Consider the following 12,225-nt stretch of genomic DNA (forward strand, 5'->3'; position numbering starts at 1 on the left):
ACACTCGGAAGCAGTCAGCAAACAAATATTACACATTCTTACACATATACACTTTAAAATAGTGTTCCCACCCCATAGCTTTCCAAATGCATAGAATTTCCTGAATAGACTCCCACAATCCATATTCATATATACATATCCACACATCCATATATATATATATATATATATATATATATATATATATATCCATGTACTCCTACATGTGTACACATAGTCGTATATATTAGCATTTTAGCATTAGCCTCACAAAGGTTTATAGAGAGTGAGAACTGCTAAGTCCAGTCCCCTTTCCCTAAGACCTCCTCTTCACAGCCTGCTGCACCCGCTTCCAGAAATTCTTCCCCTCAAGACACATATGGGTTCTCTGCTAAACGGCTTTGTTAACCAGTCATTTCTGATCCTTTTCACATGAGTCACAAAATTTGCCTTGTTTAAATAACTCCCCAGTGACTAAAAGCAATCTAAAAAGGAAAGGGTTTATTGGGCTTACACTTCCACATCACAGTCCGTCACTGAAGGAAGTCAGGACAGGAACTCGGGGCAGAAACCTGGAGGCAGGAGCTGATATAGAGACCATGAAGGGATCCTACTTGCTGTCTTGCTCCCCATGGCCTGATCAGCCTGCTTTCTTATAGAATCCTCAACCACCAGCCCCCGGATGGAACCACCCACCGTGGACTGACCTCCCCGATCAGTCACTAATTGGGAAAACACCCTAAAGCTGGATATTATGGGGGCATTTTTTTCAATGGAGGGTCCTGCCTTTCAGATAACTCTAGCTAGTGTCAACTTGACATAAACTAGCCAGGACAAGTGACCCCTTGTCAACTTGACACACAGAAGTCACTGTTAAGCTATAACCGTCCCTTTCTTGTTCATCCTGAAGCTCACACATTAACATCAACCTCACTTCTTTTACAAAATTTAAAAGTCTCACAAATCTTTACAAATTCAAACACTTTAAAATTCCGTTTGCTTAAAAAGCCAAACTTCCTTTTGAAACCTAAAACCTCTTTAAAAATTCAGTCTCCCCTCTGTGGGCTCCTATAAAATCAAAATTAAGTAAAGATTTTCTTTTTCTTTCCACATAAACTTTTTGTTTTAAGAAATCAAGAATATTTGTGGCTTAGGTTTTTAAATCATGTTTACAGATAAGGCAAACTAGACCCAAACAGTAACAGTGAACCTAACGTTGCTGGAGGAATGCAAGCCCCACCTGCGCTTGACACCCAATGCAGGGGACAACATGCACAACACACTCTAGTCTAGACTAGGAGCAGGGAGAATGGGTCCTCAGTGAGGGACGCGCAGCACTCTCTGACCCCTCCAGTCCTGCTGCAGGACCAGTGCACAGCTGTGGTGTCAGATGAGCTGGGGGTGGGTTCCTGCCCACACCAAGTGGCCCTCTCTCCTGTTGACACTGGGCATTAGCTGCAGAGAGTATCCACTGACTGCCAGTATTAGAACAGAAAGAGGAGCCACACAGATATCTGCTGCTCCAGGATTACAGCCTTGGATAAACTGCACCTCCCCAGGCTCAGTCCCGAAACTTCCTATTGGTATTTGCACCAAACAAGGCTCCCAGGACTTCCGGCATCATCTGTTGAGCTAGGAGGTCCAGCTGTCTTTCCAGAGTGTTGGAAACCTTTATCTCGCAATCCCCATCATAGATTCCAACTCCACCAGCTATTTCCTCAGGCAGGTAAGCCTCCTGGTCAATTTAGACATCAACATCTTTTTTTGGTGGCAATTTTATACATAGAAATTGCTTTTTGTACTGAAGCCTTCACCGAAGGGAAATCTTGTTTTCTGCACTGCACAATCATACGAGGCTCCAACAGCTGGTGCAAGCCCTGAAGGACCAGTCTGCTCCATACCACTTGGTATCCAGTTGTATCTTTTACCACCTTGCTGAGAGTCTCTGTTTCGCCTCATTTAGCAGATCAGTAATAAAGTCATCCCTTGCTCTGAGGACTTTGAGTCTTGCTTGATTCATCAGATTGTACATTTGAATTTCTTTTCTTTTCTTTTTTTTTTTTTTGCTGCTCAATCTTTCTTCTCTTAGTATTCCATAATCTTCAGTCTTTGGGTTTGCACAAGACGACCTTTCTCAATGCTGAACTCCTCTTCTGCCTTTGCATTGATTTCTTCTGCTTTCTCATTGGCTTCTCGTTCGATGACAGCCGCCATGTGCTTAATCTGCTTCTGTACGTCAGCATCACTGAGGGCCACGGCGAAGACGAAGCTTGGCCAGGGGACCGCCTCAAAAGGGGCTTTAAGTTGCAGTGGAGCAAACCCGAGACAAAAACCCCAAGTTAAAGAGTTTCTTACTCCAAGAGGGAAGTACCAGGGCACAGTCACAAGCTGAACAAAGCAAAACAAAACTCCAAACTTGTAAATAACTCGATGTCCAATTATTTGGGGTTCACTCACTATCTTCTGGGCTCCTCCAGAGGGCGTGGGTCACTTCTCTGATTCTGCTCTCTGCAGCACACACAGAGCGTGTCTTCTAGGCTCCAGCTTGCCCCTCAGCTCCATTGCTGCCCTTCTTAGTGGTCATCCCATGACACTGGTATCTCCAAAATGACGGAGCTTTGTGCTTCACCTGGGCTGCACTTTCACCAATAGCCTCTCCTGCCTCTTTTCAGAGACTCCAGTCCTGCTACACAGTGCCAGGACTCAGATGTTCTCCGTGACCCCTCACACTTTCAAAAGCACCACTGGTGACTCTTATACTATCAAGTTCGGCTGCCAGCACAAGACACCACTTTGGCCACCTCTGGACCACAGTTTCTGGATGCTGACTCTTAGGGAACAATTCCCAAAAGATTTGACCTCAATGATGCTGGCTTCTTCTTAATCACAGTCAATTGGTCAGCCCCAGCTGACCAGCATCCATTGTCCCACAAGTCAGGGGTTTGATTTTAGAGGTTCTGGTCTCTTGTGAATCACAGTTAATTCTTCAGCTCCAACTGACCAGAAACCACAGATGCCTCACACAAAAGGTCTGATAAAGTCTTTGCTTCCCCCTGAAACTTCACAAGCCAGGCCTCCTTTGTCTGAATAGCTATCAACATCCTTTTCTTCCAAGCTCCACAGAACATCCTACTGAGCTTTCAACACTCAATGTGTTTCTAGCACAAAGTTCCAAAGTTCTTCCACAACCTTACCTAAAACAATATAGTCAGGTCTGTCACAGCAATAACCCACTATCCAGGTACCAGCCTGTCTTAGTTAGGGTTTCTATTGCTGTCATGAAATACCATGACCAAAAGAAAGTTGGGAGGAAACAGTTTATTTGGCTTACACTTCCACATTGGAGTCCCTCATTGAAGGAAGTCTGGACAGGAAGACAAGGCAGGAACCTGAAGACGGGAGCTGATGCAGAGGCCATGGAGGGGTGCTGCTTACTGACTTGCTCCCCATGGCTTGGCCACTCTGCTTTCTTATAGAACCCAGGCCCACCAGCCCAGGGATAGCACTACCCACAGTGGGCTGAGCTCTCCCCCCATCAATCACTAAGAAAATGCCCTACAGCTGGGTCTTATGGAGGCATTTTCTCAATTGATAGTCCCTCCTTTCAGATGACTCTAGCTTGTGTCAGGCTGACTTAAAACTAGCCAGGACACCAGTATCGCATCTATAGAATCCTTTCCAATCTATAAGCCCCTGCCACTAATGAAGCAATCCCTGGCTCTGAGAAGTGCTAGCCTGGGAACAAGCCTGAACCCTGAGAAGAGTAATCACTCAGGCAGGTGTGCCCTGTGTCATAGGTATGAATCTTGTGTCACTTGTGAGACATTGAAAGCCTTGAGGACCAAGGATAGAAATGTGACCCTTCTCCTTCTCCTGTGACTCTAATACGCCTACTGGACCTCAGTGTAGCTCCTCCCAGAGTACCTGCCTCACTCTTCTGGTTTAATTGAAGCCTTCCTTAAAAGGCATCCACCCCTGCCTCAGACATACCCGGGCACAAATCCCAGCCCTTCTAACTTCATAGCTTGGGCAACCTATCTAACATTTCTGAGCCTCCGTTTTCTCATGTAAGATTTTAATACAGCGACACCTCTTCTGTAGCTCTCAGAAGAGGCCACGAAGTACTCTGAACAATTCCTGGCACATAGCATACAGTCCAACATAGGATCTCCTTTGCCTCTCTCATTTCCCTGTCTGCAGCCCAAGGAGATTGACCCCACTGGCTGCAGCGGGCTGGAGCAGGTTCCGGAGAAGCTAGGGACACCTGGCTCCAGCCCACATCCACACACACAGGGCTGCATCTAGTCTGTTCCCCTTCATGTGGAGTTCCAGAGTTACATGACATCTTTGATTAATAAGAAGCAGAAAGATAAGTCACATGATAATTAATAAATCATTAGCGGCATTACTTTTCATCAGATAAGCCCATTAATTGTTCCCATTTCCTTACAGAAAGCCCAGGCCTTGAGGCCCCTCACAGCCAGTTGATTTCATGATAAATACAAGTTGATGAAGGAAAGCAGAGCTGTGGTAGACCCAGCTGCATTGACCTGCAAGAGAGAGTGTGGCCAGCCCACACTCTTGGGCATGCTGGTTCAGAGTTCCCCAAACAAGCACTGGTAGGGTTGGCTTCCCCAGTGAACCCAGAAATTTCTATCCCAGAGCTAGCTTACAAGTTTCCTCTCTGGCGGCAACACTGAGTGTCTGCCAGCATCCGGTGTAGTCACACTAATAAAAATGCATCTAAACTGAGAGGAACTTTACTGCACCTAAAAACCTAATAATGCCTTCATTGCATGTGGCAGAATAAGAGGCACAGGGACATGCCTGCCCATCCATTTGTTCACTTGTTCACCTTCATCCATCTATCATGCAAATGATCAGAAAGCATCATTGACATGCAAGGGACTTGGGAAAACATATGGAAGAAAAAGAGATAGTGCACACTTCTATGGAGCCTATATTTACTGTCTCTGAATCCTTTATCCTTACAGAGAATGAAACTGATACAGGGAACTACTTCCAAAAGCCATAGTGAGAGTCAGTGGTAAAACTGGAGAAAGGTCCTTCACTGTACTTTATGTCCCATCTCTTCCTTCAAAAACTCTGCAAAGGAACACTAGCCCTCCACATCCCATCACATCCTCATCACATCCACATCCCATCCACATCCACATCCCATCCCATCCACACTGCATCCCCATCCCATCCCCATCGTATCCACATCACATCTCATCCCTATGACATCCACATTCACATCCTATCCCATCCTCATCACAGAGACAGAGCTGGTCCTCCTGCTTTCATACCCTCAGGGCTGACTCATCCACACCTTTACCCACCAGGGCCCTTTTGTGTTGCCTAGGTTGCCTAGGCGAGGTGCAGGGGCCTCTCTCTCCAGTACTGCAACTGACGAAGGGCAGGAACAGCTATTGCTATCATGACCTCAAGGCAAGCTCTCCCACCTGCCACAGGTGATGGGGGGGGCATTTATCCCTCACCCACACCACCTGAAGGCAGATGAGGGGTGGGGTCAGATCTCCCACACTCAGGTTTTCATTTGTGCCCCATCAACAGGGTCAGCTCTACTGGGCAGCTCAGAAAAGGGGCAGGGCTCGCTTTCCTGAGTGCTGCAGCTGGTAAGGGGGAAGATCAACACCCTTGTGTAGAAGGAGGATGTTAGTTCATCTCCCGGCCAACCCGGCAGCTCAGACCCAAAATAATCACACAGAGACCATATTAATTAAATCACTGCTTGGCCCATTAGCTCTAGCTTCTTATTGGATAACTCTTACATATTAATTTATCCCATTTCTATTAATCTGTGTATCGCCATGAGGCTGTGGCTTACTGGGTAAAGTTCTGGCATCTGTCTCTGCCAGCTCTATGGCTTCTCTCTGACTCCACCTCCTTTCTCCCAGAATTCCACAGAGTTAGTTTTCCCTGCCTAACTCTATTCTTTTGCCCTATCACAGGCCAAGACAGCTTCTTTAATAACCAATGGTATTCACAGCATACAGAGGGGAATCCCACAATAGAAAAGGGGAGGTGATGTGGGAATTCCCCTCTGCATGTTGTGAATACCATTGGTTAATTCTTATTAATCCCACATTACCTCCCCTTTTCTCTTTAAATAAAAAGGAAGGTTTTAATTTTAGCATAGTAAAATTCTATATAACAAAACAGTTATCAAGCAAGAATTCTAGTTACAATATTTATATCCATTTATTTCTTATCATAACTAAGAAAAACTAGAACTATAAATGCTTCAACTCCAGAAGGATATAATATTACCTACAGGAAGTGCATTGGAAGAAACTTCCAAAACTCTAGAATTGACAGAGACATCTCACTGTCTGGACAGTTACCCAAAGTTCTTCTGTACCATTGGGGCATCTATCTTCAGCCTACAGGTCCATAGTATCCAGAACGCTTTTTCATAAAGCATGAAATTTCAAAGACAGTTCCACCTATATTGGCAATTTGTCAGTCATTTTCTTCTGTGCCCTGCAGAATGTCTGGCAGACTCCTTCGTGAAGCAGGGACCCTGAAGGATCATCTCACCTTTAGGTAAGTTCAGCAGTCATTTTCTGTGGGTCCTGCATGTCCAGTCCGCACAGCACAACATCAAGCAATCCAGGCAAGAGCAGTTTAAACATTTTTAATTCTCCAGTACATCAAGGACAAATATAAACATCAGAGGGGGGAGATTTCTGTAATACATAGGATAAACCAATGATAAAGAGTTCCACAGAATGAAGAATTTCAGATAAAGAATTTCACAGGTAATTCACAGAGGATAAGCAAAAGGCTAAACAGCCAGGACTCTCAACCTGCACACTCTTGACTTTGAGAACAGTGACAGCATTTCAACCACCACCACCATCCCCCCAACATTACCAATCACCACCATCACCACCACGACCACCATCACCACCACCATCCCCTCAACATTACCAATCACCACCATCACCACCACGATCACCATCACCACCACCATCACCACCACCATCACCACCACCATCACCACCACCATCCCCCCAACATTACCAATCACCACCATCACCACCACCATCCCCCCAACATTACCAATCACCACCATCACCAATCACCACCATCACCACCACCATCCCTACCACCACCATGGCTGCCCTATTATGAGATCCAACATGTCTCCAGGTACTGCCAAATGTCCCTTGGAGACAAAAATCAACCCTTGTTTAGAACATAAAAATATGCACAGTCATCTGAGTGAACAAGTAATTGAAAATTAAAATAACAATGTCACTCTCTCAGAATAGGAAGATTCTTAGGACAGATGCCAAAGGTTTGGGCAGGAGAATGTTTGTGGTTTGGGTTTGTGGGGACACAAACAAGAGACACAGTTTTAGAAAAGGAGCTGGCAGCACCGGGCAGTTCTCTAGATGTACCTTCCCTTGACTCAGCAATTCTCTGCTCCCACAGAACCGGGCACAAGAGTGCACAGGACATACATCCAAAGGCTGCCTAGCAATAGATAACTGAGAATTCGGAAATTATAGTAGAAGGGGAAAAGAACAGTTAAACTGTGGCATAGTGAAGAAAAAATGGGAAATAATTGTCGAAAACATGAAATTAAATAAGGCAAGTTAAGGAAATATGAATTTATTATTAGAATACTGCATTCATGAACGCTTGTACATTCCATTATAAAATAGTAATGTTATAAGTTAAAATGCTCTATTCACAAAAGCTTGTACACTCCTAACAGTGCTTAATCCTTGAGACAGAATGTGGTTGAGGTGGTGAGGGGGTTGAGCTAGAATAAGGAAGGGAATATCTTCCTGTTGTTTGTTTTGTGACAATCCGTACGGCTCGAGTTGGAAGAGTCATAATTTTTTAAATAAACTCTTAAAAAATTCCCAAATTGAAAGCATTCATGCTATGCATGCCCCAATAAGTGGGTCAAGCCACTCTGACCTCCGTGGACCGTGTCACTTTTTCCATAGATCAGATTCTGGAAGGTGGTACATGCACCAGGATATGGAACTTCACCTGCCGGCTGAAGTGAGCTGGAGCATGACTACAGCAAAATCAGATCTGGGTAGAGTTTCAGCCACTGGTTAAGGACATGCTGGGCCAGGCATGTGTTTTCTTAGCAATTCCATGAAATGATCTGGAAAAGGGAGCTGGTCAAGCCCTAAGCCAGCTTTCTTCACTTTTACTACATGCTGTGTCAGTGGACCTCCCCACTCTCTTCGGCAGCTGCTCTTGTTTCCCGGGCCCATGTTCAGTTTACAAATCTCTGGGCTCTGGTCCACTTCCCACCACAGTGAATTGTCCCCGGAACACAAAGAAAACAGAAGTTCTGAGGTCTGGAGCTATTTTTCATTCTTTATTTTCACAGCATTATACATTTCAAGTTATGTTTTCAGCTTGGAACTTGCATCCATGGTTGGAAGCCGTGAGTTTGAAGCACAAGCGTGTTAGCAGTGAAAGTATGAAACTCGGAGGCAAATTCAGCAGAGCCATGAGACACCGTGGATGCGATGGACATGTTGCTAATCTCTTCCACAAGACCCCAAGTACCGTAAGAAGCATCGCTCCATCCCAACTACACCCAGCACACCGGTAGAGCAGCCCACTAAAATACCCTGGACCGAGCTGAGCGGACATCACAGCAGAGTTACGGATCAGCATATAAAATCACAGTATGAGGTCGTTGCGACTACAGCCATACTGAAAAGAATCCCTCTGCGGTTTGAGGCACCATCCACCTGCCAAAATCAAACTACCAAGAATAAAACTTTCTTCCCAATAGATCCATCTATTTAACTTCTGTTTGTTTGTTTTTAAAAAAAATTCTTATTGCTTTCATTATTATTTTATGTGTACAGGTATCTTGCCTGTACATATGTGTTATGTACCATGTGCAAGTCTCTTTATGCATATGTGTATTTGTAGGCATGTGTGTATGAACATGTGTACGGGCATGTGTGTGTAAGTTCTGGGAGAGGTGAAAAGAGGGTGTTAGGACCCTGGGAGCTGGAATTCTAGGCAGTTTTGAGCTCTTCGATGTGGTTCTGGAACCTGAACCCTAGCCCCTCTGAAAGAGCAATGGGTGCTGTTAACTTAGGATCTCTCCAGCCCCTCCCTTTTCTGTTAGTCCTAGCTTCAGCATATGACAGAAAGCATATGCTTGCTTCTCGAAGTCTGGCTTGTTTCACTTAACAAAATGATCTCTAACTCTTACCTATTTTTCTGAAAACAGCACAGCTTCTCTTTAAAGTTATTTGAAATGGGGTCTGTGTCGCCAGTTAGAGCAGCCTCCAGCTCTCCATCCTCCTGACTCAGTCTCTTAAGTACTGAAGATGTGGGTATGTGCCACCACATCCAGTCAAAGTGAGTTAGTTAGAATTGCGCCTGGTGCAGTAGTGTTTGCGTGCCAGGGTTAGCAATGGCATCCTCACTCCTAGAATTACCTATTATTTACTGAACTGCCAGTCGACCAGGGCAGAAAACCCTTCCCTCTTTCTTGTTCTGCAATCCCAGCTCTTGGTAAAAACTAGGTGATCAAGGACTGATGAAAAAGACAACTGGCAAGCTGGGTGTTCCTGCCCTCCAGGGACCCCAGCATTCCAAAAGCAGCAGTTCACCATCCTGAAGAGATGAAGGGTAGACCCAGCAGGGCTTGCTCTGGGGTTCAAGATTACTTGATCACTCACCATGGGTGTTTCTCAGGGGCAGACTCACACATCCTTAGCAGAACCTACCTTCCTAAGGATGCAGACTTTCTCTGAGCCTGGAACAATTGCCCTCTTATCTTGATGGGTCATTGTGGTGCCATGACACCCTTGGCCAGAGATCTAGAAAAACTTCATTCTGAGGAACTTCTGCTGTCCGTCATCTGTATTTAGAACAGCTGATTTGCAATCCCTTTTGGTAAGAGCCCTCCAGCCCATCACCCTGACATCTCTCTGAGGGCATCCTTCACATCTGAATCTCTCTGGCCACATCTGTGTTTCAGATCCAGCCTGACTCACAGACCTCAGATTTAATATGGAGTCCTCCACATAGCTGCTCAGTCGAAGCCTAAGTCTCAGGCAACCTTCTAGCCTCCCCAGCTATGCTTGATCGACTCCCGTCTCCTTACCTTAGTGGCCAGCCTGCAGCTGTCCAAAGCCCCAGATCCAGCACTTCTGTGGCTGGTTCCCCTCTCTCCAACTGCCCTTGGAAGCTAGCTCAAAAACCCTGTCAGATTTGCATAAACGGTGGCTTACTCCAGGGCATGCTTCCACAGACAAAATGCTATGGCCTGAAAAATTCATTTCACATCCAGTTATTTGTTCATATTTTTGTCTCTATTTCAGGGTGGACAAGCTTTTTGAAATTTATTTGTGTCCAACATTCATTCCAGAATACAGGACAAAATCATCTTTCAGTAATAGTGAGCTATCAGCTGAATGAATGAATGAATGAATGAATGGCAAGACAGATATGTCTCTAGGGCCCTGTGGCGCATAGGAGTGCCACAGTGGTACTACTGACTATAATCCCAGCACTTGGGAGGTTGAGGTAAAATTTCAAGTTACAATCTAGCCTAAATTACATAAGAAAAGAGAGAAGAGGGAGGGGAAAGATTATATTTAAACTTATTATGTTTCCAGAAGTTCTTCTTTAGAAAAAAAAAATGACAAAAACAAAGAGGCCAGCCAAGAACTAGAAAGAAGTCCTGTAACATGCAGCCCAGGGCTGGCCAACAACAGCTGTTTTCTGGAGAGCCCAAGGCACTCAGCTTGCTACCCCTCCCACTTCGTGTGAGTCCAACCCAGCCTCCTTCCCTTGGCATTGACTAGACACCTGTGTCCCTGCTTTAATCCCCAGGTAAGCTGCCTGTACGTAGCCTTGCACCTCCCCTTGTCCTGGCCATGGGAACATCAATAGTCCAGCACACCTGGGTGCTAGTGGTCATTGATCCATGGGTGGGGCCTAGCAGGACAGAGGCCTCAGCTTTTGAAGCGCTGACAAGACTTCTCTACCAGGCCTGACCCTTGACCTGCAGGTGGGCACAGCCTTTGTCCCTGCATGTCACAACCACTGTCGGTCCCATTGCAGAAACTCGTGAAGGTATTCAATTCAGGTCAGCACAAAGCAAAACAAACAGAAGGGCCAGGGGGCCAAGCCTGTGTGGAAGGCTTTGCTGGACGGGGAAGCCACTGCTTGCAGTACAAGGGTAATCCTCACCAGGTAGGTCCCGCCGGACAGCAGGGCTCCACCTGTCACAGCAGGTTGTGTATAAATGTATGGCCGAGGTCAGCTCTCCAAAACAAGAGGACTGGAAAGCAGGGACCCTGCAGAATCGGAAAATGCCTGGGCATCAGAAAGCAACGCTTTCCTGTTTTTGAGCACACGGATAGGCACAAAGCCCAGAAGCTGTGGTTGGAGCCCAGGCACTACGGAGAGCTTCAGCTCACCTGCATTCACGGAGCTTGAGTCACCAGAAGTCACAACACAGCTGGCAACTGTCATTGTACTGCTGACAAACAGCAGTAGCCCTGAACCTCTGCTTCAGGGGGATCTACGGTAAGCGGCAGGAGAGGAGGACAGACCTGGATCTAATGCCACCTCAGCCACACACAGATCAGCTACAGAAACTCACTCAAGCGGCTTACCCCCATGGGGCCTCGGTTAAGTCACCTGTAATCAGATGTGCCAAAGTCTTGTGCCAACAAGAATGGAGGCTCTAGAGATCAGTCATGTGCAAAATAGGTTGATGCTACCCTCAGCCTCTCGCTTCCCATCACCTATCTGGCACAGCAGGTCCTGCAAGTCCCAAGATACTAGGACTTCTCAAGCACTTCAATGTCACACTATTCTATTCATATAACTTGCAGAAAATACAGTTTTCTTAAACCCCAGTTGTCTTATTTGTATGATCAGGGTAAAAGTAACTATCTTGTGGCCAGGTGGTAGTGGCATATACCTTTAATCCCAGCACTTGGGAGGCAGAGGCAGGCGGGTCTCCGTGAGTTCAAAGTCAGCCTGGTCTACAAAAACTAGTTCCAGAACAGGCTCCAAAGCTACACAGAAACCCTATCTTGGAAAAAAAAAAAAGTACCCATCTTGTAAGCTTTTCTTTAACTTAATATTTAAAGTTACTAATAAAATATTTTCTCCCAGTACAAAAAAGTCTTTGTGCATGGTATATTGATAGTTTCTGGGTTCTCTTTGTTTATGGCACATCTTGATCTGTAGTTGAGTGAAACT

At 45.7% G+C, this 12,225-nt stretch overlaps 1 pseudogene; it reads right to left on the reverse strand.

Annotated features, from left to right (window-relative positions):
* Window positions 1-1,527: 1,527 nt before the first annotated feature.
* On the reverse strand, window positions 1,528-7,124 carry LOC101982259 (annotated as a pseudogene).
* Between the last annotated feature and the right edge of the window lie 5,101 nt (window positions 7,125-12,225).

Source organism: Microtus ochrogaster, unplaced genomic scaffold, assembly GCF_000317375.1.
Source record: "Microtus ochrogaster isolate Prairie Vole_2 unplaced genomic scaffold, MicOch1.0 UNK12, whole genome shotgun sequence".
Taxonomy (NCBI): Eukaryota; Metazoa; Chordata; class Mammalia; order Rodentia; family Cricetidae; genus Microtus; species Microtus ochrogaster.